Source organism: Rhinolophus sinicus, linkage group LG04, assembly GCF_036562045.2.
Source record: "Rhinolophus sinicus isolate RSC01 linkage group LG04, ASM3656204v1, whole genome shotgun sequence".
Lineage (NCBI taxonomy): Eukaryota > Metazoa > Chordata > Mammalia > Chiroptera > Rhinolophidae > Rhinolophus > Rhinolophus sinicus.
This window is the reverse complement of record NC_133754.1, coordinates 44,916,688-44,941,811: the sequence shown is the minus strand read 5'-3', so window position 1 is coordinate 44,941,811 and position 25,124 is coordinate 44,916,688. Positions and strand designations below refer to the sequence as shown.

The 25,124-nt window shown below is 46.3% G+C and overlaps 1 long non-coding RNA gene across 4 annotated transcripts in view; it reads left to right on the top strand.

Annotated features, from left to right (window-relative positions):
- The first annotated feature begins 496 nt into the window (after positions 1-496).
- Positions 497-25,124, top strand: part of LOC141571018 (uncharacterized) — a 112,589-nt gene continuing 87,961 nt past the window's right edge. For all 4 annotated transcript variants that reach the window (XR_012495472.1, XR_012495475.1, XR_012495474.1 and 1 more), the window contains exons 1-2: positions 497-622; positions 23,902-23,997. This is a non-coding gene — a long non-coding RNA (uncharacterized LOC141571018). The remainder of the gene's footprint in view (positions 623-23,901; positions 23,998-25,124) is intronic.

Genomic DNA, 25,124 nt, shown 5'->3' with positions numbered 1-25,124 from the left:
ACTTGGTTGGGCCTGCGGCCTACACCCTCTGCCAAGATTGAGAGCTGGAAGCTCCCTCTAGGGCGCAGAACTGCCTGGCCTGGTCACGAAGCTGGCAGAGGTGGGCATTGGGGTGGAGGAGAGAGATGTGCCACCCCCCCCCATCCCCAACAGGTCTGTAAAACCTAAGACTGGGGTTCCCAGGCCCAACCACCGACCAGGGTGATCTTTTTTGCACCTTTCTGTTCAGTCCCCATCTCCCTGCCTCTACTTTTTTGCACGAACAGGCCCCAGGCCAGGGTGGGAGATGCAAAAACATGGGCTTTTGGTCTGGAATGCACGGTCGTGAGCTCATGTACACACACACACACAACTAAATCCCCCGCCCTAGCCGGTGCACTGGGCACACACTCGGGCTCCAGGCACCTTGCCAAGAGCGCGCGAGCACCCTGCGTGGCACACTGGCTGAAGTTCCTGAACGAAGCGGCTGGGTGGGGTGAGGCGGGAGGGGTGGGCGGCGGTGGACGCCGCCGACTGCTGGCGGTGAGCACAAGTTCAGTGCTCAACTTCCCGCTCTTAACAAGACCCGGGATCCCTTTGGAGAGGCCCTCGGGAGCTGGCGGCTGGGCTGGGAGTGGCGTGGGTAAGCTGGCCAGCGCGGGGCGCGGGCGGCGGGGCACGAGGGCGCGACATGAAGAGGGCGCGAGGGTGCCCGCGGCCGGCCGGGCGCTCGGAGAAGTCAGTGCAAACAGCTGTGACTTCACCTATTAGCCCCGATGTCTTTCCGAGGAGCCTGGTGGAGTTAAACAGCCCACAATGGACGCTCTGGGGCGCCTCCAGCCTGACCTCCACCCGGGTTTAATAGTTTCATAGGAACTTCATTAAATCAATTACTTAGTGAGCACATCATCATTTATTTGTAATTAGCAGCGAGGAGCGCGTTCTCTACCCCAGCCTGCGGCCGGGGTCCCAGCGGGGTTGACGGAGTTGCGCAAGCACTTTTGTTTGCTGGAGTGTTGACTCCCGGCATTATTCGGCCTGGGTAATCTTTACGTCTTAATCTAGCATTCAGGGGGTGAAGGGAAAACAAACAGGGCGCAGGCCGGAGGCCAGCCCTGCGGTCCCAGCGGCCGCAGAACACCTCCCTCACTCCGCGCGCAGGGCGCGTCTCCGCGGCCCCGTTTCCTCCCCGGCGGAGAGAGAGGGAAGCCACCGGGGCAGAGGATATGGAGGGGAATGAGACAGGCCTGGGGGACTTAGAAGGAAAGCAGCGAAGGAAGAAAAGATGAAGGAGCGAAAAGAGGAAACCAGGAACAGGAAAGCACGTCCTTCAAAGCGAGCACAAAAGGCAAACGTCTAGGCTCGTGCGTGTATGCGGGCGGCGTTGGAGGGGAAATGCGTGTGTGTGCACGTGTGTGTGCACGCAGGGTCTGCGTGAAATCACATCCATTTCAGCTGCCGGGGAGCTGGGCGGAGAGAGGGGATCGGGAGCAGGAGTACCGGCCTGGCGCGCGTGGGGAGCCGGCGCGCTGGGTGTCTGGGATGGAAAAGTGCTTTAATTTGGGGACTGCAGCCTCGGGCGCAGGCCCACCGCGACCCACAGATTACGAGCTAGTGGTTAGTGAGGAGGAGGAGTTGCTGAAAGCCGGGCCAGATCCTGCGCGTGCAGAAAGACACGAATAATGGCTCCGCGAGGAGTCCTGTTTCCTTTCGAGAGTAATCACCTTTCCCCACATGCTGCAGTGCGGGCCAAATACCGTGCGGATCTTAAGAATCTCGGCTCCCCGGGCCAGAAACGTAGGCGATGAGTCCCCGCGCCCTTGCCTGGGACCCGATTTCCAATGGAGAAGTCCCGACTTCTGCGAGCGATCCCAGTTCAGGAAATGCAGGGTGCCCCTGGAGGGCCGGGAGAGGCGATGGGTCCCCGATGATCAGGCTCTGCTACTCTCGGGAGACAACTGTGAGGTTAGGAAAAGGCCCATGGGACACACACTCCATGAGTGATTTTCCAGAAGAAACAGTGTTCCCAGGGAATCCATGAAGTTGGTCTCTTAGGTGGACCTGTGTGTTTTTGAGAAGATGGTCCTAAATTTCTCCACTGGTTTTTGTGGTCAGGACTGTTTGATTCAGGATAATATTTGGAGGCAGTGAATGTGTGAAGGTGGTTGTTGCCTTGTTGGTGAGTCCATACAAATTGAATCAGTTTGGAGTGTTTGTATTCTAGTGGGCCCAAAGAGAACTTGGTGCATCAGTGGGTGGTCGCATGGCTGCAGGGTCTGTCCTTGGTGGGAATAGGGAGAGGGTTGACGTGTGGCCTCAAGGCCTCTGGATTCAGCTGAGTGTGGTTGTGCCCCTGGGAGTGGAAATTTACCTTACCAGGGACCCTGACCTGGGTTCTCTTGAGGCCTGTCTGGTGAGCCAATACCCATGACAATGCATTGGGCTCCAAGGAGGGGGTCTTAAATCTCCAGCGTCCTCAGTCCCCCATTCTTGTTCCCCTATTCCTCAGGTCTCACCATCCTGCACTCATTCTTTTCCTTTTTCTGTCCTCCTTTTTGCGAAGTTGACTCACAAGTTCACTTGGCCCTTTACCCCAGAGTCTTACACATCCTTCTGCCTGCTGGACACAAGGATGAGAAAGAGGCAGGTGGCAGCTCAGACCCTGTTTCCAAATAGTCCGCCTTGTATTGCAGAGAGCCTCCTGAGATCCCCAGCTGCTGCCTATCCACCCTGGATGGCCTGAGAGCTTGGGTCAGCCTGAAACACAGGAAATGGATCTAGAGAAGGCCCATCAACCAGCAAGTCAGCAATCAGGTAGAAAGAAGCCCCTTTTAAAATATAAAAGCACTTTGCAACTTGGCATACTGCCCCCCTCCCCGCCCCCAATCCGCTGCTGGAATAGTTAAAACAGTCAGGCATCCAGAAAAATTACAAGGAGCAAAATCAAATGTGTATACATAAAGTAAAATATTATTTTCTTGAATATATCTCCAAATAGTGTAAACATGAACACTGCTTAGAGTCTGCTGCACATGTTCTGCTCTGGTATAATGAATACCTAGGCATATTAAATGTATATTTGATCAGACAAGTCTGCACACACACACACACACACACACACACACACACACTTACAGCATATTTAAATCCAACCTGCAAATTATCAGGGCCTACACATCCAGGACCCAACCAAATTTATGACAGCCTTGAAGGAAACAAAACTGAGAGAGATTACATTTAAAATAAGTTTTAAATGTAATTCACCCCTGACTTCTCTCTCCTCTTCTCCCTCCCTCCCACTTCCAACAGCACTTAATAGAATAGCATCATTTGCAGAAAGGAAGGCAAATCAGGCAAGCATTTTATGAGCTGGCAGGGAATTTGGTGAAGCAGTTGATTTTGAAAATCTGGCTGTGGGCTGCAAAGTTTTCTTAGTGATATTCAGATTATGCATCTCTCCCCCTGCTCCAAGTCCAAGGGTTTATCCCATTGGCTCACTTCTCAGACCGTTCTGAATCTGACTTTACTGGGTGTGCACATCGCTGGTGCCCTACCTGAGGCGGCCCCTCCATAGTGGGAGTTCTGTGCTCTGCTCCCCACCTCCTTCCAATGGGGCTTCCCTTCCTTACTAGCCCACTCTTATTTGTCTGGAGTCCATGCCATTGGGCCTGTCAGCCTGGAGCTAATGGGCACATTCTGTCATCCCTACATAGGGTTCTGAACAGGCTTCTCCATCACCAGCTGCAGGTTTCATCTTTCTGACCTGGCAGGGAGAAGACGACCTGGCACTGACATACGATAGCTGGAAAGCTAGGCCAAAGCCTGTGTGATAAAACCCAGGAGCTCTTGGCAGCCTCGGTTTGGGTAATGATGTGTAAGGGAAATTTAAGGGAGCGCTTAGGGGAGACTTGGAGACTTGGGTTAGGCCAATGTTTGTCTCCCTTTAGGGTACAGGGTAAAGGGTTGACTTTTCTGGCCAGTTCTTAAATAAACTGGCCCCAAAGAGCAAGCATTAAAAACCCTGTGGCCTAGGTCTAGTGTCTGTTGTGTTACTGAGGAAACTTCTGGGTAGCACCGACCTCAGTTTGGGCCACCCTTTCTGCCTTCAGACTCAACAGCTTTAGTAGTTCCAGGTTCTTCTGCTCATATCTCTGAGGGGCAAAATCATCAAGTGATTCTAGGCAAGTGCTTTCCAGGAAGAACCCCAACACACAGAAAAGGCAAGTCCAGGAAAAACGCTGCAATCTAACCTGTGCCACCCCTACCCACCCACTCCCCCTGTTATTTCTAAAGTTGACTCTCTCGAACCTTTCTATCCACCCCATAAATCAGAGGGCTGGCATGGTCCAAACACAGAAATGAGCCTGGAAAGAGCTTTGGCCACAGGCAAGGAGATTAGAGTGTTCATTTTCTGAGACTCCTCCACTCTGAATGTCTGTTAGGAAGGCAGCAGAGAAATTACATCATGAAAAGTATCATTTTTGGTTCCTTAATTTCTCTTTTGAGGTGAGAACGGAGTTTTAATGGGGAGGTTTCCCTGGACCAGATGGGTGTCTGGGGAATTGTAGACATGAAACTTCTCATTTCCTTAAGGGCAAAGGAAGGCCTGCATGGGTGCAGGGGGAGCCTCCCTTGGAGCTGGCTGCTCTGAGGCCCTGGGGACAGAACTGTGGGCCCTGTGCAGGGAACTCAGATAGGAGAGGACATGGGAAGGTGTAGAGAAGACTAATGTCTATTACTCACCTGCCTTTCTACCTCATTAACAAAATCTGGTAAAATATATATAACAAAACTTACCATTTGAACCATTTTTAAGTGTACAGCTTTGTGGCATTAAGTACATTCACATTGTTGTGCAACCCCCACCACCATCCATCTCCAGAAGTTTCTCATCTTCCCAAACTAAAACTCTGTCCCCATTAAACACTAGTTCCCTATTCCCCCTCCTGTGGCCACTGACTTTTACGCTACTTTCTGTGCCTGTGAATTTGACCACACGAGGCACCTCACGTAAGCGTAACTGTACGACATGTGTCCTTCTGTGTATAGCGTATTTCACTGAGCATAACGTCCTCCAGGTTTATCCACGTTGTAGCATGCATCAGACCGCCATCCTTTTTAATGGCTGCATAATATTCCAATGCGTGGCTATCTATCTGCCTATCATCTATATAGATAATAGATATATCTCTACATATGATTTTGTTTATCTGTTCATCTGCCAATGGACATTTGGGTTTCCACTTTTTAGCTACTGTGAATAATGCTTCTGGGAACACGGATGTGCTCACATGTTTTTATATGCACAGATGTACCTATATACTTTTTTATGAACTGATGTAAAACACTTCAAACTAAAGGGGAGCTCCAGCCAAGAATTTAAAATATCAGATATCTCACTTGGATCTGGTGTTCTAGGGTCAACAAAGTGCAGCTGGAATTCAAGGGAGAGCCAAAGCATTGTTTTCCAGTTCCATGGTATTCCTCTGTGTGTGTGTGTGTGTGTGTGTGTGTGTGTGTGTGTGTGTCCAGCCCTACCCAGTGCTCCTGCTTCACAGGAACTATTAACACATTAATATTATCAATAGCAGGCAGTGCCTGAGCCATTAGGGATTTATGAAAACATCTGAAGCAAGTCGTTTCAAAGCGCTGATTTGTTTTATAGTCAGTATTACATTTTATGACAGGCTCTTTTGCCAGCAAAATGAGCGTATAAGCATCATACACAGCTCAGTAGACGGAAACTGGTGCCCTGTGGTGCCCCGCAAATTTGTGTTCCAGATCCCTTGGGGAGCTTCTGCAATTTTCAGACAACTGCTGACCCTTTGCTGAAGGGACGGCCCAGAACTCCATTGGGAGTATGCCCCCCTTACATTTTTAGCTGTAGAAAAACTATAGCCCCTTCCCTTTCTGTCATTTTCCTGAAACTTAGAACACCATAAGAAAGCCAGTCTCCAGTTGATCAAGGCCAAACATTTTCCTGGCCATTTCTGCTTTTCTGTTGTGATTTTTCTCTTCTCCTGAATTTCACGGGGCAAATTCTCTAGTTCTGGATAAGTAGCCTCAGCCCTCCTTAGGACGGTGGTGCCAAAGAAAAGAGACGTGCAGGTCGCTTGGAGGAGATGGATGGATATTTCTCAGCTTCCAGGAAACTCTCTCTCCATTCAAACATCCACCACCCCTGCACTCCTGCTCCCAACAGCAACCCAAAAAGAAGGTTGATGGGGTGGGAGCGGGACCGCAGTGGTCCGGAAGGAAAGATCACGTCCCCTCCCCCACCAGCCTCTACCCCAAAGCTGGGATTTCTGGGTCCCCTCCCACAAGCTCCTCTCTAGGATGGGAGATAGCACTAGAAAGTTCCTTCTCAATCGTTCCCAGGGAGAGGGGTTTGTAATATTTTACAGCAGCTGTTTAACATTTCCCTACCTAGTTATTAAACACGAAAGGGAGTAAATTAAAATGGCAAAGTAAAATGAAATAAAAGGCGTCTTTTCTTTCGGTAAAGAGACAACACCTAATTAAGGAATATTTGAATCCCACAAAAATGCAGACTCTCATGGGTGATATAAAACTTCTCCTTTTAAACCAGAACAAAACCAGAAAATTGGGGACAGGCCCAAGAGGTAGTTCTTTAAAACAAAAAGCTCCTTCCTCTCGAGACTTCTGACTTGTTTCCCCTTTCCTTTTTTCCTCTTCCACAGTCCTGGGGGAGGATTAAACTCAAACGACTCCTTTGAGTTAAGGTTTCTTGGGCTGCGGCCAGCCAAGCACACAGCCAGCCCTCCTCTCCTGCCAGCAGCAGCCTCCTTGCTCCATCTCAGAGCCGTTTCCTCCCCGCCCTCCCCCCACAGAGCTTTTCAGTCCTAACTCACGGGTGCCATCCCAGTTTCTCTTTTGTCTCCTCCAGACTCTTTCTTTTTTCTTTTCTTTTTTTCTTTTCTTTTTGGAGTGTTGGGGTGAGGGAATGGGGGCAGGCAACACTCTCTCTAACTCACCCATCTCTTTTTGGGGAGATTTCTGAAATAACATGCTCACGCCCATCTTCCACGTCCCTCAACCTCCCAGAGCTTTGGAGAGTGGGACATTGGCTCTCATCTGGTTCTTGATTAAAGACCAGGAGCGTTGGATGCCTTCAGCATTTCTACCCTGGGTCCCCGGATCAGTCCTTCCCAGCCTGAGCCCTCCCTTCCTCCACTGGGTGTGGTCTCCTTATCCCATTGGAAGCCCCACTGTGGCCTTTACTTTCAGCCATTGGTGTTGTCTTTGCCTGAAAGCCTGTTGTGGGGCCGGCCCGGTGGCTCAGGTGGTTAGAGCTCCATGCTCCTAACACCGAAGGCTGCCGGTTCGATTCCCACATGGGCCAGTGGGCTCTCAACCACAAGGTTGCCAGTTCAATTCCTCGAGTCCCGCAAGGGATGGTGGGCTCTGCCCCCTGCAACTAAGATTGAACACGGCACCTTGAGCTGAGCTGCCGCTGAAAAAAAAAAAAAAAAAAAAAAAAGAAAGCCTGTTGTGGGGGCACCTGCTGGGAATAAAACTCAGCAAGTCCGAGTGGTGTTCAACCTCTAGGAGGTGGGAGAGTGGTGTTCAACCTCTAGGAGGTGGGAGAAGCTGGCTTAGCTCCTGCTGGAAACTGGCTTCCTGCCTCTGGTCTGCTCTGGCAGGCTTCCTGGGAGGACAGCAAAGGCCGGGCCACTCCACCGCGAGGCCAGAGTTCTTCCCATGGGAGTTGCTGAGTTCCTTCGCTATCCCTGGAGTTATGTTTTAGGGGGGTATCCTTGTTGTTCAGTCCTATCACTGGGGGAAAAGAAAAGAAAGCTACGGGAAGGCTAAAAAATATAGACTGATGTGTTTTGAGACATTTACAAACTAAAGAAATTCTTAGTGACTCCTGCAGCAAGCTTGCCTTTCAGAGATTATATTAGGATTTTGATGGCTTGATAGTCCCGCAGAATTTTCACCAACATCACAATGCGTGGGACGGAGCCAGAGGTTCCCAGATTCCTGTTTATTAAACAGTAAAAGGAAATCTTTTTTCTTTTCTTTTCAAGAAATAAGGAGAGGCTATTTTGTTGCCATTTCCGTTTGAGGATGGATCCTATGTCTGGCTTTGCCTTTTAACAGGATAGCCGCAGAGGACACCCAAGAAGCATGTAATGGAGGGAATAGCTGGTCTTCCCTGATCTGTGGCAGAAACACTTATGTAGTTGGCTCTGCCCAGGTCTGGGAACCCCAGCCTCTTAGCTGCAGTCCTACTTTCTCTTTTCTTCTCGGAAACATGAAGGAAAAAAAGGTTTTCAAAGTTATTTAATTACTTTTAGCTACATTAAAAAGCATTGCATATCATATTTCAATGATAGTAAAACCCTAGGTGGTGTTTTTGGAAAATATATCTACATTGCATCTACCTAACACTTTAAGCCTTGCATATATGTATGAACGAATTGGATTCATGTACTACTTCTCCAAAGTAGAGTGGGTAGAATTTATTATTCTTTTTTCAGGGGGCAGAAACTGACCCAGAAGGTTAAGCTCACGCAGTGGTAAGTGTAGAACCAAATGAGATCATTTAAGCATACTGCACAGAAGTTAAAAAAATAAAATAGAAAGAAAGTGATATTGCAATTTGGTCACCAGATATCTCACGTTTTCTGATGGGGTCAGCAGATGACCATGATTCCATCCGTTATTCTCTTTCCAAAAAGAATCCTTTACACAGATGGGGGAACAGAAAAAAAAGGATGTTTGCCTGGCCCTATTCCTAAGCAACACTCCAGGGCATGGTACATATTTTTTGATGTATAATATAATCTTTACACTGAGAAGGCCACCATCATCCTTTTCATTCAAATTCACCTTATCTCAAAAGTCAGCCCTTCCACCATCCCAGTCTTTAAGTCCTGTGTCATCACTCCTTTCTTTGAATACTAGTAGTCAGACATACAGTGTCCTCTGTAGCCATGTGCTTTACATAATATTGTATAACTCATTTAATTCTACAACAAGGCTATGAGGCAGAGGCTTTTATTATCTCCATGTAACAGATGAGCAAACTAAAGCACAGAGAGATTAAAAAGCTAGTTCAAGGTCATACAGCTAGAATTGGCTGAGCTGGGATTTGAACCTCTCTAGTCTGGGCTCCAGAGTCCATGTTCCTGACCCTTATATGATGCTGCCTGTCAACCCTATGGCAGTCTTAAGACTGTTAGTCATCTCGCATGAATTATCTTACAACTCAGTGAGTGCCCTTCGCCATATGATGCTGTACCATTTCCCTAGAGCCTGTATCCTACTTTACCTCAGGTGTGTAACAGCACATTTTATCCTTCTTATATAATTGTAAGCTGCTTGAGAGTGGTAACTGTGTTAATCAGCTTTAAATGCCCTGCAGTACCTATCACTTCTACAATGCACACATTTGAAACACACATGTATTTTCGAATTCAAGCTAAATCAACTGGAAAATCATTTGTTCCCCAAGGATTCATTGACTACCAACTACGTATGCAGCGAGCACTCTTAGGCCCTGGTAAGCAAATCAGATAAGATTCTTGCTGTTAAGAAACTTAATTTTAGTGGAAACAGATGATAAACAGATAAAATAAGAAAACTATCAGTTAGTGTATTCTGGAAAATCAGAATGGGTGATCAGAAATGGCTTCTCTGGGAAAATAAGATCTGAGGTGGGCTATGAATGACTAGAAGGAGTGAACCATGCAGAAAGTAGAGGAAGGGCATTCCAGGCCAAGGGAATAGTTTATGCAAAGGCCCTGAGGTAGGAATGAGATTGGCATCCAGTTACTTTAACAGTTAGGATTTCTCAACTTTAGCACTTGCCTTAGCTCAGACTGCTGTAACAAAATACCATAGATGAGGTAGCTTAAACAACATTTATTTTTTACAGCTCTGGAGGCTGGTAAGTCTCAGATCAAGATACTGGCAGATTTGGTGTCTGATGAGGACCTCTTCTTCATTTGTAGATGGCTACCTCATAGTTGTATCTTCACATGGCAAAGTCTCATCATTTTCTTATATGGGCGCGAAATCCATCATCGGGGCCTCACCTTCATGACCTCATTTAAACTTAATTACTCCCCTCCCTCCCCCATTCCCTGGCCTCTACACATTAGATATCAGTAGTAACCCCTTTCCCTCTAAACTGTGACAATAAAAAATGTCTCCACGCATTGTCAAATGTTGCTTGAGGGCAAAATCACCCACCTCTGGTTGAGAACCACGAGTTAGTAGACCAGAAAGATGGCTAGCATGGGTGGAGCATAGTGAATGGGATGGAGTATGGTGCAAGATAAGGTTGGAGAGACACAGGCTGGACTTAGATCATGTTAGGAGTTTATGTGTCATTGGAGATGCAGTGAAAGCCATTGGAGGGGTTTAAACCAGGGCATGGAATGATGTCATTTACTTCTTTGGGGGCTGGGGGGGAACTGGCTGTTATTTTGGGGGCAAGAGGGGAGCAGGAGGTCCTGGGAACAAGCTATTGCAATGGTCCACGTGATGGGGAAATGGAGATGGAAAAAAGGAGACAGATTTGGGGTAAGTTTTAGTTGATTAGTTGACAGCATTTGCTGAATCAATAGTGAGAGGTGAGAGAGAGAAGGATGAAAGAAATGACTAATGATTTGAGTCTAGCCGTGCCATTTGTGCAGCCTTAGCTGGTTTGGGACAGACGGTCATTGATGTGGAGTTGCCAGGTAGACAGAGGATGTACAATTCTAGAGATTCAGGGAGATGTTGGAGATTTGGGGCATACTGATTTTTATTGGTATTTAAAACCACGATGACTGAGATCACCCAGGGGTATTGTATGAGTGCACAAGAGAAGGGAGCCCAGAAAATAGTCCTGGACATATGTTAGCAGGTAGAAGAGCAACCAGGGCAAGATCCAGATGGAGCTCTCTGTGAGGTAGGAAAGGATGGTGCCATGGGAGTCAAAAGTCTATCAAGAGGGCTGAGGGTTCAGCTGATTGGGTGACCTAGAACTTGTCGATGACTTTTATATGACTTTTAATGGGGACAGTCTCTATGGATGGGTAATAGTAGAAGGGTGGCTGAGCCCAGGAAAGAGAGTGACTTAAAAATCTTTCAAGAGAATGTCTGTGAAGGGAGCAGAGTACGGTGGGGAACGAGGGTCACAGGAGTTTTCTCAAGATAGGAAGCTGTGGAAGATGGTTGCATGGTGGTGCAGTTGGCCTCGTAGGGGGCAGGGGAGACAGAGAGAGAGATTGTGAAAAGTCAGTGGTGTGGGAGCAAGAGGGAGTTCTGGAGCCCCATGAGATGCAGAGCCCAAGTCAAGGGACTAGGTTTTCTTCAATATATATTTTTTATTATGGTAAAATATATATGCCATTTTAGCGATTTTTAAGAATATAATTCCTAGCCTTAATTACATTTGCAACATCGTACAACTGGATTATATTATTTCCAATACTTTTCCATCACCTCAAACCAAAACTCTAACCATTAAGCAATAGTTCTCTATTTCTCCTCCCCCCGCCCCCCAGAGAAGAGTTTATAAGAGCAGAGCACTTGATCCACAATAACAGGAGGGAAGGCATAAAATATGGCTAGAGGTAGGGGTGGGCTAGCAGTCTTGCCAGTGGGAACATAAGGGGCTTCTAGCAGATGGCTCGAAATTTTTCATTGAAGCTCAAGAGTGAGGAAAGGGATAGAGTGTAGGAGGCAACAGGAGAAAACATGAAATAGTCACTTCGAGAGAGGGAAAGTGAAAAAACTAGGGAGGTATACCAGGCTCGATGTCCAGTGCCAAATGTCCACCTGTTATCTGTGCACTTGAAATTCAAGTGACACCACCCAATAACACTGAGTGTTTTTCTTAACTCTTTTTTTTATTGTGGTAAAATGTACATGACATAAAATTTGCCATTTAAACCATTTTTTTAAGTGCATTAAGTCCATTCACATTGTTGTTCAGCCATCACCACCACCCATCTCCAGAACTTTTCATCATCCCAAACTGAAACTCCGTACTCATTAGATAGTAACTCCCCATTTCCCCGGTCCCAGCCCTTGGGAACCACAGGTGGAGTGTTCCTGGCAATGTCCGGCAATGTCTGGGTGCAGACACAGAGTGGCTGGGCAGTTGAGTTACACAGGTTTTGTGAGGGAGAAGCAGGGGAGAAAGGAAGGTAAACATATTTCCGATTTAGGTACTACAGTGGTGGACATGAATGTCAGGCTGTGTAAGTGGCAGTGGCATGGTAGGGGGGAGGTCCAAAAGATAGCACATCTTTCCTTTTCTTTCTTATGATGCTGTAGATGGCAGGAGTCAAACCTCATTTCAGATTTATTACTTAATATGGTTCCCTATTGCTCGTGACATCCCTGAAGAATGTTCTACAGAACAGCCCAAAATGGTCACTTGAGTCACCTGGCTTTGCCTCCTCCCCTTGCATGCCACAGGTCCCTAGGATACACGCACCCAATTAGGTAAGAGAAGAGGCATATGGTGTTTATTTGGGGAAAGAGGTACATTTTCTATGAATAGCATAACTATGTGAACAGACAGGCTGACAGATGATTCCACTTTATCTGATCACACAATATGCGCATCCACACTGTGTGAAAACCCCCAAAGCTTCAGGAATTTGCAAACGTCGTCCTTGCTTTCTGTATCTCAGCCCTTACGTTTCCCTTCAAAACTGAAATGGAGATGGAAGGGCCTTTTCTCAATCACTGTCGGCTCTCTACTCTGAAATTTCTTCTGAGCTCGCCTCTTTGGTCCTTTTCACATCGCTGGGCTATTTTCTGCATTATTGATGAAATCATCTCTTCTTCACGATACACGGATTATCTTTTCTGGAGATTGTGTTTTCTGATTTTATCTATAGAGTTTTTTTTGGGGGGGCAGCTATACATTCTATTCTGGAAGGACGCACTTGCGCTGTGTATAAGGCTACACCTTAGAAGGGAACATTGGCAGAGCCATCTCCCATAGCACAGTTGTCCTTGATGAGGAGGCAGAAAGCCACAGGGAGTGGGTTTTTCCATAATGGAAGAAGCTGAGGCAGGTCATCATAACATTGGATTAACTGATTGATAGATAAGCCTAGTCTCACATAGAGTTATGTTTTTAGTAATACTTTAGAAGAAGAGGAGTTCATCAGAATGGCAGCTTTTTAAATGGTTATCATAGAGCGATGCCTCAGTACTACTGCAAAGTGTATCAGCAATGCAGAACTTACTGCATGATAGCGATATTCTATACTGCACCATCCAATATGGTAGCCACTAGGCTTCTGAGCCTATTGAACTCTTGAAATGTGGCCTGTGCAACTGAGGCACAGATGTTTTCATTTTATTTATCTTGAATTTAAATGGCCACATGTGGCTGTATTGGACAGTGGAGCTTGTAGTAGGTACCAAGTAACTAATGAGTTGCAAGTGTTTCAATTAATGTAACATAATTTTAACTAGATTTATTCAGTATCTAAATGATTGTGATTGTTCTTGGCTGTGAGTAATGGGAACCTGAATAACTACCCAGGCGAGGGGGTTGTATTTCTCACATAACAGGCATTGGAGGACTGGACTAATGGGTCACAGTCTTGGGGGGCTCTTTTGGCTTCCAGCTGTGCCATACTTAGGGTGTGGCTTTCATCCTGAAGGGTGTGAGAAGGCTGCTGTACTTTCCAGAATCAGCTTTTGTGTCCTAGGTGGAAGAAAGGCGACAGAAAAAGAGCAAAGGACAGACAAAAAGCTGTGCAAGGCAAAATGGTGCAACTCCCACAGCAGAGAAATTGGCAAGCTAGAGCACAATGATGTATAATATTTACCCTTCACCCCAACAATCCCACTTCTAGGAATCATCCCAAAGGGTATCAGACATAAATACAAAATGACGCATACATAGTCACTGTGGCATTGATGATGATTAAGAAAACTAGAAACCCAAATGTTCATCAGTAAGTCTGTTTGGATAATCCGTAATAGCTAAACGATCAAATACTATATAATGAAGAAGAAATGAGGAAGCACTACACATGTAGTTACGGAATGACCTCTAAGATTCAAGAATATGAAATAAAAAACAGAGAACAAGGAGCACATTGATATGACTATAGATATATTGATATATAGCCTTTTCTGTAAAAAAGGAAGGAAAGAAATACACACATACCTACACTAGCTTATATTTGCGAGGAAAACAGAAAGCAAACATCTATGTCTAAAGGAGGAGGAGGGAACAAGGGTGGGGGACAGGCACGGAAGTGAGACAAGTGTGAATGGACCTTATTTCACACTTTTGATTTTCAAATCATGTGAAAGTTTTCATATCCAAAAACTAAAACAAAGAGACTCTTTAAGAAAAGAAGCCTCACCTAGACATTTTCTCTTTCAGTTCCTTGGCTAGAATTGGGTCACATGGCCACACTCAGCGGCCCAGGTGTGTGGGAGATGAGTATTCTACTGGTCAGGGGACCCCTCCAAACGCATTCACGATTCGGTAAAAGGGGAAGGAGACTCGGAGACGAGACTTTGGGCAGCACCACGCAGGGTCTGCCCTAGCCACTCCACATGCCGGGGAATATGGTCCTGACTGGCAATGTCTGTGGCTGTGCCAGGTCTCAGGATGGCCAGTGCTGCCTGAACACCCACCACAGGCAGCCAGCTGTGCTGGAGGTCGCGCATAAACTTCCTGCCTCATTTCTGACTTTCAAGCCAGGTAGCAAGGGACCATTTTCATCATCTTCTTTCTGTATAGCGGAAAACGGACTGTAAAGCAGTTAAGTAACTTGCCCAAGGCAATGAATGGCAGAGGACAGAGCTGAACCCTCAAAGTCACAACCCACACAGTATTGTTCTCCAGTCACTACCAGCCAAATAGTCGTGAATTCTCTTCCAAAAAGTGATCTGAAAACTGGCACATCTAAACGTATTTAGCAGTCCCACTGCTTGATAGATACCCACAAGAATTGAAAGCAGGGACTTGAGCAGGTATTTGCACACCCATGTTCCTAGCAGCATTTGACACAGTAGCCCAAAGGTGGAAACAACCCAAATGACCATCAAGAGATGAATGGACAAACACAATGTGGAATATCCTTACAATTGACTATTATTCAGCCATAAAAAGGAAGGAAATCCTGACATGCTACAATATAGAGGAACCATTATGCTGAACAAGATAAGCCATAAAGACAAATACTGTAAAATTACATTTACATAAGGTACATAGAGTAGTCAAATTCACAGAGTACTCAAATCCGGGCTTAGAGGAGAGGGGGAATGAGGAGTTAGTGTTTAAGGGGTACAGAGTTTGTTTGAGGTGATAAGAATGTTCTGGAAATGGATGATGGTAATAGCTGCACATTATAAATGTACTTAATACCACTGAATTATACACTTAAAAATGGTTAAGTGGTAAATTTTATGTTATGTATATCTACCACAAGTTTTTAAAAAATGTTTTGCTGTGAGCAGAACAATGCCTATATAACAGGATAAAAAATAATTTGGGCCCCCAGGGACATTTGACAATGTCTGGAAACCTTTTTTCTTTTCCACTTAAAAATTTAAAAAAAATTTTTATTTTAAATTCACTGTGTTTTTTAGAGAAGCTTTAGGTTCACAGCAAGTTGAGAGGAAAGTACACAGTGTTCTCATATTACTGCCTGCCCCCCCTCAGGCTCCCCCATTATCAACATCCTGTACCAGAGTGGTACATTTTTTATAATTGATGGACCTACATCGACACATTGTTATCACCCAAAGTCCTTAGTTTACATTAGGGTTCAGACTGGTGTGTACATTCTATGGATTTTGACAATTGCATAATGACACATATCCACCATTATGGTTTCATTCAGAGTAGCTTCACTGCTCTAGAAATTCTCTGTGCTCTGCCTTTTCATCCCTCCCTCCCCCCTAACTCCAGTGACCACTCTCTTTTCACTGTCTTCTGGTGACATTTTTGGTTGTCACCACTGTGGAAGGGGGTGTTATTGTCATTTCATGAGCGGAAGGCAAGGATGCTGTGAAACATCCTACAAGGCACAAAACAGCCCCCCACTCCCCCAATAAAGAAGTATCTGGTTCAAAACATTAACAGAGCTGAGCTTGAGAAATTCTGAGGTAGAGGATAAGCAGGAATTTCTTTAATCAATGACTATATGGGGTCCATAGTAGATAATATTAAGTAAATGAGTGAATGTTTACAAGAGAAACATTTGAATAACAGACAGACCTACTCCTGAATTTGCATAAGACACAGCAGAGCAAAGGGAAACACTATTAAATTCAGTCCTGTGGTTACCCAATTTAGTGGGGCGGGCAGATATGGAGAGAGCATTTTGACAATTTAATTACTGTGCATGGAGGTTACATGTAGTGGGTGTGATCGAGTTTGTGCCGATATATTTGGTGGTCCATTGGCATTAGGTATGAATTACATGACTACTGAGAAACCTCTGGGTGCCTATTGCTTTTCTCTGTAATATCTCTGTCCTATCTAAGTATTTAGCACACAAATAGTACATTTTGGTACTTTTCTTCTTTGTTATTTGAAGCATTCCAGGATATTCAGAAATGAAGACAGGCTAGGGGTAACAGGCCCCTAAACATTATGTGAAAGTGTATTTTTTGTCCTCGGAGAGTTTTTAATGCAGTATGTAGAACTGTCAGGTAAATACTAACAGAAAAGAGAGGCTTTAGATTTTTAGTTTGAAACAAAGCATAGAGACATGAGATTCAAATATAATGAAGGCAGGGATTCCAAAGAGAAACTGGGCCATATTTCCTGGTGCTTACTCTCACACGTCCAACAAAGCCCAACTTAGATACGCACTGCCAGTCTGCTGGCTCCGCTCTATCATGGGACAGTGGATGTTAATGCCAGGGGTCCTTCGCGGGACACACCTTATCTTTTGGTGTGTTTAGTACCGTGTCAGGGGAATTGAGCCCCACTCAGCCATGGTCAGGGGTATTCTCTGGATCCTGAACTTAGTGTGCGTGCCTGGTATGCCCAACTTTTCTTTGACAATATTGAGTCCTACTCAGACTTATCTCCTGCACACGTGAGGTCGATGGAAATGCAGGCACAAGAGCAGGGTGTCCATGCCAAGTCCATGCCAAGAAGGCTAAGATTCTGACCACAAGGAACTCAGTGCAGCAAGTGAGGCCTGTGTGTGGATGAACTGTGTGAGCCACACGAGAGCGTGCTGTGTTTTCTAATAGAGTAGTATTTGCAAAGGGCTCTGGGGACACTGCAGGTGAGGCAACTCTGCTGGGACATCAGACTTTGAGACTGGACTGAAAGGGTGAATAAGAATGGAAACAGACAAGAGCAGGGGGAACATTCCAGGCAAAAGGAGTACATGCAAATTCAAGGGGTAGTAGATGGGCCTGGTGTGTTGGAGTGTAGAATAAAATGGCCAATGGGAATGGGCGTTAGGAGTTAGTGGCAGGTAATGAGGCAGGGGAAGTAAGTTGGAGTTTAACTGTGAAGGACACTCTCATAGATTAAAATGCAAAGCTAATGGTCAGGGGTGCAGAGCTGCACAATTCCAGGGGTGCTATTCATAGCATAGCTCTAACCACTGAACAAACCGGCCACCCTATTTTATCTTACTTAATTCTCACAAATCCCCCATGAGGTGAATTCTATTTCCACTCCCATTTTACAGATGAGGAAACTGAGGTACAGAGAGGTAAGCTTGTGCAGATACAAAGTGGTAGAATTGGAGCCTAAGGCAGAGTGCTACCCAGCTTTTGTCACATATGGCACTCGCATGAAGTGATGTTTTCTAACACAATAGGGTAAACAATAAAGCTGCTCACAATCTGAAAGGCCCTGGCTCAGGGACTCCAGTGTCACAGGCTGCACCCTGGCCTCCCTGACAGCTGAGGGGGTGCCCAGGGTCTTGGCACACTTGTGACCCATTTCTGCAGCACCCTGGGTGGCAGGTGGATCTCAGCTCTAGGGAATACTCTTGAGGTTGCTTTTCCAAACAAATTTTGGTTATATTATGATTAGGCTCTTATATGGGGTGCAGGAAAAAATCTTATTTACTTTAGGGCTCTAGATAGTCAGCTCTTGGTTTTGTAGTTTTGTAGGTCAAGGGCAAAATGATTGTGGAGAAAACATGGGCTCTGGAGATAGACAAATTAGGTCTTTGTCACGTGACCGTGGGCAAGGTATTTGCTGTCTCTGAGCCTCTATTTCTTTATCGATAAAAAGGATAGAATAAATAAGCACTGAATTGATTTGTTGTATTACATGCAGGAGTGTACGTAAAGCAGCTGGCAGTGCCCCTCAGTAAATGCAAGCCTCTTTCTTTCTTTCCTCTCCTCCCTTCATTCTGGACGTTTCTGATGGGGAACCACAGTGATGCCAAGCTGGGGGGCACAGGTGTGGGGAGAGCCAGGTAATAATCATCTCTCAACACCCTTATCTTTATTTATGGGGACATTGCTAGTTGTCATGCAGGGATTCAGCTCCTACTCCCCGCACAAGAACGCAGGATACGGTGAGGCCAAAAAGGAACACCAACGGAACCATGGATACGGGAGTCATACCACCATATTCTCGCTGGCGGCTGGGTTGGAGACACAGGAAGCAGGAGCCACACGATCTGCAGCCTGCCGTCCAGTTCTCTGGCAACCAACCCCACTTGCTAACTGCAATCCGCGCTTGCTACCTCAGCCACGGCAGTTATATCAGTGGCCAGTGGCTAACTGGTAACAGCCGATGGCCAACTAGTCACAGTTAATGACCATCTACCACCTGAGCCAGCACCTTTCCACGTGAGGCTGAGAGCCTGGAAACTGCTCTCTGGGACTCTGTCCCCACACTCTACCTCTACAGGTTCTCACCTCACAATCTACGTGACAAGTGTCTTCCGTGAAGGGCCCTGTGTCAGGAACCCAGCTCAGGTGAAAAAGTGCCAATCCAGTTCAAATAATGTCCCAGGGGGTGTCCCTCGATGTCTACCTACTTTCTGGGTGCAACCATGGTTTCTCAGGGTACTGCCAGTCTTTCTGGGCACAGCCAGACTTCCTGGGCACAGCCAGGATTCTCACATATTCTCGACAGTGGCCGGTCGAGACACAGAAAGTAAAATTCCGCCTGCACCCCAACAAGGGGTTTTCCTGTACCACAGTCTCACTGGCAGCCAGGCGAGACACAGGAAATAGCATCCACCAGTACCCCAACATGGTGGTACATTCCCAAGCAAACAGTCAAGCAGTCCATCAAATCAGGGATGGAAGGCAATTCCCCACAATCCACAGTCATTCGCCAGGGCTATGTGCTGGCCTCACAATGTGTGCCTACTCCCTCGAGCGAGGGCTCCAAGTCCTCCCCAACATGGGGGTGAGGGACGACCTTGACCTCACCCACATCCTCCATGGACAACTCAGCAAGCATTCCTCCTGAGACTACAAGTTCCACATCTGGGCTGCATCAGCAAGCACATCCCAGCCCACATGGCCACAAAGACCTTCGCTTTCTCCAGCCTATGCTGGTTGGAGAGCCATACATGTCTTTCCTCCCCTCCACGGGGGTCCTGAGACTGAGTGTTCACGTGCACAAACTGCTCCACCTCCCTTCAGAGAGCTTTGGCCGGCACCATACCCTGCTCGCTGCACCATGTGTCATGCAGGGATTCTAGTCCTGCTGCCCACACAAGAACGCAGGACATGGTCAGGCCAAAAAGGAACACCCACGGAGCCATGGATAGGGGAGTCATACCTCTATATTCTCGCTGACGGCTGGGTTGGAGACACAGGAAGCAGGAGCGACATGATCCGTAGCCTGCCGTCCGCTTCTCTGCCAACCAACTAACCCCGTGCTAACTGCAATCCACTGCTTGCTAGCTCAGCCACAGCAATTATATCAGTAGGTAACGGCTAACCGGTAACAGCTGATGGCCAACTAGTCACAGCTGATGGCCACCTATTGCCTGAGCCAGCACCTTTCTACATGAGGCCGAGAGCCTGGAAACTGCTCTCTGGGACTCTGTCCCCACACTAGTGACACCACCATTTCTTTAGAACTCCTTTCTTACAAAAGCACTGAGTTTTGTTGGCAGAAGTTCACAGGTGTTGAAACTGTCCATGGAAAGAAACAAGCAAAACTGTCCTATAACAGTTTCCATGATTCCCACACTTGTTTTCATGTGGTCCTCTTCGTTTAATTATTTCAACATTTGCATTTATTTTATTGTGGTAAAAAAAAAAGTTTAGAACATAAAATTTACCATCTTAATCATTTTTAAGTGTACGTTTACTTCACTAGTGTTAAGTATGTCCATATTGTTGGGAAATGGATCTTCAGAACTTTTAATCCTGCAGATCTGAAACTGTACCCATTGAAGAGCAACTCCCCCTTGCCCCCTCCCCCAGCCCTAACCACCACTTTCATTGTTTAATTTTTCAGAAGACAATTCAGTTTCCTAATAAGAAGAACATTCTGCCCTGCTAGTCTAGCAAGTTGCTTTTGGAATCATGTCTAGGTTAAATACCCCTGTGTTAGAGGCCAATCAGAATTACTGTGTCTTTAAAAAACCAAAAAAAAGTATTCAGAGGAGATGAAGATTGGTGATACTACTTGAAGACACATATAGCTCACATAACATCCAAATCCTTTTTATTTCCTGTTAGTTGATTTATCTCATGTTCACCCAGTGGTCTGAAACTTAGGGTCTGAAAACCCTAAGTTTTACATGTTCTCTAAAAGGCATATTACTGACTTTGGTATACAGATCAGACAAAGTACCAGGAAATTACTAATTCATGGTCAAAGAGTGAGAATTAGTAGAAAAACTCACGCATCTGGACTTCTGCCATTGAGAAAACAATTACATTCCCCTCCCTGGTACACCATGGAGAGATTGACACTTCCCAAAGCCACCTGTGAAATCCTTAGGAAAGGAAAACAACCGTTGCATCTCTTGTTGAATTTAGTCCCTTGCACTAAGAAGAGGCTCATGCATGCTAATCAAGAAAAGATAGAATGACTCTGGGAGCAGAAAGGAAAATACTAAGGAGTGACAGCCAAGGGGTGTTTTACTGATCTGTAAAATCAGGTTTGTATTATTCATTATTGTCTGCATGGTTCTGGCCAATTCATAAACTATTAACAATACAAGGCCCATTTTCCCAAATAAATTGCACTAGGAAATAGAAATCAGCCCACAACAATTGAGTAGGGAAGAAACCTTTTACAACTGGTTGGGGCAGTCATTATCTCTGCCTTACTTGGGTGTTGTCAGGCAGCAAGTTACCATTTTTGTTTTCTCTTGGGGCGTGTGTGTGTGTGTGTGTGTGTGTGTGTGTTGAGATGTATGCTGATTTCCCATCCCCCAAATGTCTTCTTTTCTTCCATGGAGAGTGGGTTCTAAGATGTGTTGCTGTAGCAACAATGTTCTGGCTGCCCCAATGTCCCTTTCTTTTTTAAAAAAAATTTTTAGGGGGAATGTTGGGGAACAGTGTGTTTCTCCAGGGCCCATCAGCTCCAAGTTGTCCTTCAATCTAGTTGTGGAGGGTGCAGCTCAGCTCCAAGTTCAGTTGCCGTTTTCAATCTTCAGTTGCAGGGGGCGCAGCCCACCATCCCATGCAGGAATTGAACCGGCAACTTTGTTGTCGAGAGCTCGCGCTCTAACCAACTGAGCCATCCAGCTGCCCCCCAATGTCCCTTTCTTGGTAGCATGTTTCAGAATTGGTGTTACTGGACCCTTACCAAGATGTTAAGAATCTGCTTTCCTTGGCCACCCATGCCTCTGTTTCTTGAGACAGAAGCAGTGTTTGTCTTTCTACTGGTGGGCCCTTACTCATGTTGACTGATGAGATTTTTCTGGATGCCACAGCTTGGCAGCAGACTTTGGCTTCATTCTCAAAAAAGCTCCTCCTCTTCCCCTCTCCCAGCTCCCTCAGTTCCCATTCCTCATTAAGCTGTTGTCCCCACATCTCTTTCCTCCCCTTCCCCTTGTCTCTCTAATCTCTAGATCTTTTGTGTCCTCATTTTGGTTCCCCTATTCATGACATAAATTGAGGACTTGGGCAGACACTTGAAAGCTTTTCAGTGACCACAAGTCATGTATCCCTTCCTTTGCTTGGTACTTTCTGTGCCCGCCCATGGGACAATTAATAATAAATCCGTAAAATGTGTTTCAGTAATTCTCTTGCTTTACATTCTCAGGGACAGCTCTCAGGGAGGTATAAGGAAGTGGCAGCCCTCAGAACTTCTTCTGTCCTGTATCTTCAAACAGTTTGGCATTGATCGGTGTCAATAGTGAATGGGATTAGAACTAATGGAAGGGGGACGGCTTAAAGGAAATCTGGAGACACTAGGTTCAGTATAGGCTAAGTTACCCTGGTTCAGTGCAAGACTCGAATGCTGCCTGGATTTACAGCGGCCACAACAAATAAGGAATGTCAGTGGTGGAGGATAAGAAGGTGGAGAAAAGGGCCCAGTAAAGAGAGCAGTCATTGAGTGTTTGTTGGGATGTTATGGCATAGAGAGGATCCTGAAGCACATCAATTTCCATAGTTTTTGGACTTAAGAAAAAAATATGGGCTGCAAATGGCACAGAAAGTGAGAAGCCTCTTTAGTGATACACTTCACAGGAAGAACCAAAGCAATGCACATGTACTGGCCAGAGGCCCACGGGAGGGCCAGGAGAGGACAAGAAGAGTCAGCTAGAACTGTGGGGGGGAGGAGAACCAGTGGACAGCTTGGCACAGCCCTGCCCTGGTGTGGCCAGCAGGAGATGGCCACAGGAGAAACCCACATGAAACAAGTCAAATTCTTCCCAAGATTTCCACTTTCTCCTTTGTGCGTTATCAGATTCACGTTTCTCTCCTTGTCATATTCTCTTCAGTTTTTTACTAATTATTAGTCTTGGGTAATTCCTGTTTTCATTTGATCAGCATTGGTTGTAACGTACCAAATCCATGACCTTCCTGGCTGACTTCCTGGGTTAGAGAGCAGGTGTGAACAAGCCACGCTCCCCTCCTCTCACTGGCTTGTGGAGGGGCTCTGGTGGGTTCTGAGTGGTGGCCTTTCAGTGTCCAAAAGGGAAGGAACCTCATCAGTTGGTACACGTCAGAAGTGGAGATTATCATAATTGCTGTTGAAGAGAATAAAATTGTGTGCCTTTGATGCAGCATATAACACTTTGTATAATACTCATTAATATCCAGTCCAGTAGGTTCTGTGGGATGAAACGTCCCAGACACCATGGCTGAAGATCCATGCATATCGCTGCCCTGTGATTTATGGGAATGGTGTGGGGACATGTCCTTACTGGTGTTCCATGTTAGGCAGGAGCGTGTTTGTGGAGGTCTGATGCAGAACACGTGGCCTAGTGGGGCCCTGACATCTTGAAGCCTCGGCAATTCTCCAACTCTCCTCGTGGCGGAGGTTCCGAGGCAGGTGGGGGTGGGGGTCTTGGTGAGAAAGTGTGTTTTGAAGCAGTGAAGGGTCGAGTTTCATTTTGATTTCTATGTTACCTATCTGCATGTGTGAACAAATACAAAGTTCATTGTCTTCTATTTAAAATGTACTGTTGGGATTAATAGCTGTTGTTAAGTGCTTATTGTACTATCTCAGGCTTTCTACACACATGTACGTAAGTGGTTTACGAGTATACAATCGTCTTAATCATTCCTGAAACAGCCCCATTAGGTAGGCATCCTATTATTATCCCCATTTTACAAAGGAGGGAACAGAGGCTTGGAAGTGACATGGCTTGGTCATAGAATAAGTGGCAGAGGCAGGATTTGAACTCGGTTCTGTCTGGTTTCAATACCCACACTCCAAACTGCAAATGACACTGCGTCTACTTCAAGTATTTGAGTTGGAGTGATTTATTTTCTTTATGTCCAGGATGGTCTCCAAACCACCACCTCCTCATACCTCTTACTTCTGCTTTCCAAACACAGGCCCGGCTCCTCTTCTGCTCAGAATGAATGATGGTGGATGCCGGGATGACATCCCAGGCGGCCTCCCACGGTGAGCTCCCCAGTCCAAACCAAATGGTGAGATAAAGCCCATTGGGGGTGTCATTTCCTCACCCCTCCTAAAGTAATTCAGTTGTTTCTGCTTGTCAAATGCTTCTGTTTCCTCGCTAAGCCCGTATTAGTCATTGGGATATGTCAGTATGTGAATGGATTTACTGTGTTCCAACAGCTGCTGAGCTCCAAGCACATGCCCCACACATGGCAGAAACAGGAGCTGAGCGGGGGCGGGGGGGGGCAGCAAACAACCAGGATCCCTGCAATTACGTCTAGGCCCTGAGATGGGAGAGAGAATGTGAGGAGGAGAAACTGTCAATCCTCTATTCAGAAGTGATCTGTCCCCATGTAGCCCCCACCTTGGCAAAGTGATGAGGACATTTTCTGTATGGGGAGAAGACAACCCTATAAAAATTTCCTCTCTGAGGCATGGATCGTCCCCACTCGGAACAGAGCCCATCTGTCCAACAGTGTCTGAAATAGCACCGGACTGCCAGCAAAGGAGTGTCCATTGTCACACGCACATTTGGACCGCAGGTAGTCCACATGGGCCCCTGTAATTCAAGTCAAAACAGCCTCTTCTGTGACAGGGAGGCGGGGAGTGAAAGTGGTAGTTGTGATTGCAACAACCTGGAGGATTGTTTTTCTAAGCATTTCTGCCAGTGGCCACTGAGGATTCTTTGTGTGCGGCACCTGCAGGAGATCTCGAAATTTAGGCAGCGATCAAATTCCAAATTAAACACCTAAGCACTGCTTGTGAGCTGGAGAGGTAGCCCGGTCGTACAGACCTGCGTTTGGGAAAGACCAGTATTTGACTGTCCTTGCTGCCTTTATGGAAACCCTCCTAAAAGGCTTTCCCAACATTATGAATTAGATGCTGGGGTTTAAAACTAGCCGGCCAACAGAGCTCAGGAAATAGTCTGCTTTGAGACTCTGGCCTCAGCATTTTCTAGAGTGGGCTATTATCCAGTTACGTGGAGATTTGTTTTTACTGTTTTTACACAGTGGGACCTTTAGCTTCCATCTGGCCTTTTGTGACTCCTTTTTCAGAGATGAGCAGTGGTCAGATTGTAGCAAACATTTTCTCCTTTTCCAAATACTAACTTTAACATCAGTGAGGGAAAGAATCAAGATGGTGTCCTCTGGGATTG